Source organism: Leopardus geoffroyi, chromosome B2, assembly GCF_018350155.1.
Source record: "Leopardus geoffroyi isolate Oge1 chromosome B2, O.geoffroyi_Oge1_pat1.0, whole genome shotgun sequence".
In the NCBI taxonomy this organism is placed as follows: domain Eukaryota; kingdom Metazoa; phylum Chordata; class Mammalia; order Carnivora; family Felidae; genus Leopardus; species Leopardus geoffroyi.
This window is the reverse complement of record NC_059332.1, coordinates 68,735,662-68,741,695: the sequence shown is the minus strand read 5'-3', so window position 1 is coordinate 68,741,695 and position 6,034 is coordinate 68,735,662. Positions and strand designations below refer to the sequence as shown.

Here is a 6,034-nt window from a genome sequence, read left to right as displayed (position 1 = left end):
TAGACTGTATTGGCTAACATCTTTTGAAAGGTGCTTAACTGATAACTCCATTTCATTGTCTCTGTGTACACTGTATTGCTTTTAAATGACAAGCCCCTCCAGGGCAAATGTCTGTGTTTCATGCTCTAAAACTCTTTTGAGTCCTACAAAAATGAGGCAATTTTGGAAACTTCCTTTAAGGGTAAGTGCTTATTAGATAGAGCATCTGCTAGTGGGAATTTTGTGCTAGTGCCTCTCTCTCTCTCTCTCTCTCTCTCTCTCTCTCTCTCTCTCTCCACACCCCCGAACTCTGCTACAGATGCACATCTCACCCATGCCTCCTGCTCTGCCTATTAACAATATTTTTTTTAAATGTATTTTGGCCCAGCTAGCTTGTCAAACTCATTCCGTGTCATCTTTCACTGCTATACTATATAAAGAGAAGTCTCATGCACTCTTTTCCACTACCCAATTACTCTGTAATGCACTGCAAGCCGACTTCCTTCTCCACTATGCTACTGAAATGCTCTCCCAAAGGTCATGGATTCCTCCCTATTATAGATCCAGCTGCGTTTCCTCCGTGCTCATCTTCTTCATTCTTTTTGCAGCCCTTGACCCTGCTGACTATTCACTCTCCCTTGCTGTGCGTCTCAGTAGTCTGGCAGTGAGCACTGGAGAAATTCAGACCTCAAAGATCTTTCAACACCGTCATTTAAACTGAGTGTAGTGTCTGTAAAATTCAAGTCATTGATGAAAGTGCCTGTGCTCTTACAATGTGCAACATTTATCATGACATTATATACAAGAGAATATATGTAACTTGCTGATACCAAATTTAATTTGTTGATTCTCTTAGTAGATGTGGCTAATAAACATTTTGAAAATGCTATATTGTAAAATGCACACAGATCCCTTTCTAGGGAGGAAGCCAAGGGGGCCTGATAAAGCTGGACAGTGGCATTGTCCCTCCCTGGTAGCCCCTGGTGGGAGACATTATGTGAGTGAGATACTGCTCATGAGTATGAGGTCAGGCAAAAGTCCCTGCTTCTCTGTGGAGCCTACCAACCCTTCCACCTCAGACCTCACTGGACGACCAGAATGGAGAAGATTTTGGGACCCACCTTTTCAGCTGTCACTACCATTGCAAAAGCCAATGAGACCTGCGTGCACAGACAGCACCACACGGTGCCCTCTTCCTCCAGCACCCACACCTGCTCCCCTCGGGATAAGGAAGACAGCGTGCCCCCATCACCACCCTGCAGTCTGAATCCAAATCGTGCGCTGCCATCTCTTCCAGCTGCCCGCGCTCTGAGTCCAGCCTGTCCCTGTGCTCCACCTTCTTGCTCCCAGAGTATAAGGAGGAGCTGGAGCCGCTAGTGTTTGCTGAGCAGCCCTCAGTGAAGCTCTGTAGCCAGCTCTGCTGCGGTGTGTTCAGGGACCCTGTGATCAGCACATAGAGGCACATGTTTTATCGAAGATTCATCTTAAGTCAGAGAAGTGTCCTGTGGACAACACCAAGCTGATGGCGGTAGTGAACAAAACTGCACTGGAGCATAGATCCAGGAGCTCTTCATTCTCTGCAGACATAGCTCTCCAGGGATGACTGGCAGGAAGCCCACCCTCTTTGAGGTAGACCTCCTGTGGGGGCCTCTTTGCCACCAAGCTCAGTGCCTGGAAGGATCACAAGGGCCTCTGTGACTGCAGGTCTGTGTGATGCTCCAATGGCCCTAGCTGCCAGCCCCTCGTCCAGATGAAACTGGAGGACCCCTCAAGGAATACAGGTATGTCAAGTAGCCCCACTCTAAGTACAGGTGCATGTTCGTGAGAAATCAGGACATGTATGAGATGGACTTGAAGGAGTTCCTGCAGCAAAAGGCTGATGGCTTCCACAAGATACATGTGGTGCTGACCCAAAAGGGCCAGGAGATCATTTTCTGCACTCCATGCTGGACAAGCTTTCACAGAAGATTGACCAGCTATGGAAGAGCATAAACTCAAGTTTAATGTCCTGGATTAAGACCAGGCTTGGAGAGGACCTTATGGAGTTCTGGAGGGACATGTCTGTGACAAGCTACATCAATATCTGGCTAAACGTGGGCATCCTAGGATCCTATGACCCTCAATAGATCTTCAAGTGCAAAAGAACCTGCGTGGGCCAACAAGGCCCTGTCTGGTGTCTCTGCATCTGCTCCACGGGTGACCTGTGGGACACTTATGCCACCTACAAGTGCCAGAAGATGCTGGAGGGCCATGACAGCATTGTGCTGATGCTCTGCCTCCAGAGGCGCAGGCTTTATGGTAGCTCAGCAGACTGTACATCATGTGGGACATCCAGAACCTGCAGATGGTGAACATGATCCAAGCCCAGAAAATTGGTATACACACTGGTATCCTCATACAGCATCCTCTTCAGCTTCCTGAAGGACATCTAGGTGTGGGACATCATGGGCACTGAACTGAAGTTAAAGTAGATACTCATAGGCCTCAACTCCTGGGTGCAGGCCCTGGTCACCATCCAGAGCTACATGCACAGTAGCTTCTAACCAGATAATCAAGATCTGGGACATCTGGACCCTCAACTGCACCCACATCCTGTATATGTCGGTAGCAGCACCTACTGTATTGGCACAATGAATGGCCACATTGTCAGTGGCATCTAAGAGAACCTCATCCACGTATGAGACATCAAGTCTAGGTAGCAGGTGCCGATCCTAACAAGCCTCATTGGCACCACGTGTGCCCTGAAAGTCATCTTGATGCCAGACCAGACCAAAGTCTCCAGCACATCCTATGACAGGTCTCTCGGGGTCTGAGATGAATGACATGATCTGCATATAGACCCTGCTGCATCATCAATGCAGTGTGACAGAGCTGGCCATGTGCCAAGGACCAGCTCTTCTCAGGGGTTGTAGACAGCACTGTGGAAGTTTGAACGTGCTAAAAGAAAATCCAGGCTGGGTGTTGGCTTCTTCTTGGCCTGCATTAGGCCTGTCCACACCAGGCTGGCCATATGAGTGGTATCAGGGTCTCTTCCTGCCTTGTGGTGAGCAGGCTCAGCCTGCCAGGCAGTTTCCTGCCTGCCCTATGCCCTTCAAGCCTTTCTCTGTTTGATTCTGTCCTTGTTCCTCCTCCTGAGGTGCCAGATACAATACTGGACAAGCCCACCCTTCTGTCCCCACCCCAACTAGACTTGTGGGCCTTTTTATTCACCTTTTATACTATCTTTAGACTATATATACACACACACACACACACACACACACACATATATATATGTATATATATATATATATATGATTACTTTCTGATTGAAATAAAAGCTGCATAGACTGTGAAAAAATAAATAGAATGCATACAGATCGACACTTTTAAAATTAAAAAAAAAATACTTGCTTTTATAGTGTCCAGCTTATAATTATTTTTCCCAAGGAGGGACTAGTTCAGTTTATTATCCATTACCATATTTATTACCAAGTATTTGGAGTAGGGCAAGAAGGAGAGAGAAAAGAGCTCTGTGCTAAGAGTCTTGGGAGAATGGCTGGCCTGCTTTGTCTCTAGAAGAGGAAGAGACCATTCAAGTCCTCCCACATCAGGATCCATCAAAAAAGTCTCTGAGAAAATAATGAAGGTGGATGAGGATGCAGGGCCTTTGTTCCTCATTAAAACTGTCATCCCATGTCCCTACAATTGCCTGCCTCCATGTTTGCCTCTATCCAATGAGCTTTTGTCAGATTCCATCTTTTGTTCCTCCCCTCGTTGTGGCCTAGGCAACCATTTTCATTTAATCCTGTGGTCTTTAGCTGACTGCCAAAATGAGATGATCAGGAGGGTAAATGCAGAAGACAGGAGCCCACCTTAAATGAAACTGTAAGTGATGTTACCCTTGTGTTTCTTTCTGTGTGTTTTATCCCTCCTTCCTAAGATATGGGTAATAACGTAGGGGAAACTTTCAGAGCTGTGTGGTGCGAATCTTGTATTAACAAGAAAGACACCCAGAAGTACAGAAGAGGACACTGGGTTTTTGTCAGAGATAATAGAACCAATTCTCCCAAGATCAAGGCTTTAACACTCATAGCACTGCCTAACTGCCCCTCCTAGGATTCATTTCTTCTAGAAGTGGTTCAGCCACTCTTCATTAGTCACACATTTTGATGGTGATGAAATACCTCAAGAATCCCCTTTGCCTATCTGAACTGCGGGGACAATCCCTAGAATGTTAAGCAGACTGTTGCCTGTCTACCAAAGAAAAGATTCCAGAGATGGAAACTTACCAGATTCCTATGTAGCCACTTTACCCATGATGTCCAAATCAGTAGATGAAATGTGAAGGAAAAGATCAATGCAAAGGCTAAACTTTGGATGTGAGCCATTTTCATTAGCTTCTCTTTTTATTCAATGTTGTTGTGATACTGTGATTTATATTAAGAAATAAATATTTGGGGGGCGCCTGGGTGGCGCAGTCGGTTAAGCGTCCGACTTCAGCCAGGTCACGATCTCGCGGTCCATGAGTTCGAGCCCCGCGTCGGGCTCTGGGCTGATGGCTCGGAGCCTGGAGCCTGTTTCCAATTCTGTGTCTCCCTCTCTCTCTGCCCCTCCCCCGTTCATGCTCTGCTCTCTCTGTCCCAAAAATAAATAAAAACGTTGAAAAAAAAAATTTAAAAAGAAATAAATATTTGGTCTTTGTCGCCCGTTTCCAACAGAACTCTTTTTTTTTTTTTTTAATTTTTTTTTTCAACGTTTATTTATTTTTTTTGGGACAGAGAGAGACAGAGCATGAACGGGGGAGGGGCAGAGAGAGAGGGAGACACAGAATCGGAAGCAGGCTCCAGGCTCTGAGCCATCCGCCCAGAGCCCGACGCGGGGCTCGAACTCACGGACCGCGAGATCGTGACCTGGCTGAAGTCGGACGCTTAACCGACTGCGCCACCCAGGCGCCCCTCCAACAGAACTCTTAATACCCTTTGGAATCTCCTAAGTGAGGAGAGCCAGAAAGGTGCTTTTTGTTATGTTAATGGAGTGACTCAGGACCCCCACCTCTGGATGGGGGCTGGTTGCCAGGGGAGCCAACCATGTGATTAGAGGGTTGGAAATTTCAGTCCTACCCCCTTGACCTCCAGGTAGGGAAGATGGGCTAGCGATTGAGTTCAATCACTAATGATTTAGTCAATTGTGCCTATGTAATGAAGCCTCCATTTGGTTGTTCAAACCCAAAAACAAGGCTTGGAGAGCTTCCAGGTTGGTGATCACGTGGAGATCTGAGGAGACCAGCATACGTGGAACAGGCGTGGAATTCCGTGCCCTTTCCCCATACTTTGCCCTATGCATCTCTTGCATGTCTGTTCCTGAGTTATATTCTTTCATAATAAATGGGTAATCTAGTAAGTAAAATGCTTCTGTGAGTTCTGTGAGCCACTCTAACAAATTAATTGAACACAAAGAGGGGTTATTGGAACTTTCAGTCTATAGCCAGTCGGTCAGAAGCCCAGGTGACAACCTGGACTTGCAGCTGGCCTCTGAAGTGAGGAGGGGCATGGTCTTGTAGGACTGAGCCCTCCACCTGTGGGACTTGATGCTATGATGCAATTCTGCTATATGCAGAATTGAATTGAATTGCAGGGGCACTCAGTTGCTGGTTGCTGAGAATTGTTTGTATGAAGGAGACACCCCCCCACCCACCCACGCGCGCGCGCACACACACACACACACACACACACACAGGAATTGGTGACCAGGACCCACTAGTTGTTAATACTTTCTTAGTATCTGTTTTCCCTGTGAAAGGAATGTAATGAGGAGAATAAGGAGAACATAGGCTTTGGGAATCAGAAGATCTAGGTTGAAAACCCTGCTTCCCCTTTACTGGTCGCATATTTGGGAAATATACTTACCAACTCTTAGCCTCAATTTCCTCATCTGTAAAGCAAAATAAAAATAGTACTTAACCTCATAGAGGTTGCTGGGAAGATGTCATCTATGCATATAAAGTACCTAATTGAGATCTTGGCATTTACTAGGAATACAAAAAAATTATATCTATTTTGATTAACAAATGGAA

At 46.3% G+C, this 6,034-nt stretch overlaps 1 pseudogene; it reads left to right on the top strand.

Annotated features, from left to right (window-relative positions):
* The first annotated feature begins 1,042 nt into the window (after positions 1 to 1,042).
* Positions 1,043 to 2,920, top strand: LOC123609755 (annotated as a pseudogene).
* Positions 2,921 to 6,034: the final 3,114 nt, after the last annotated feature.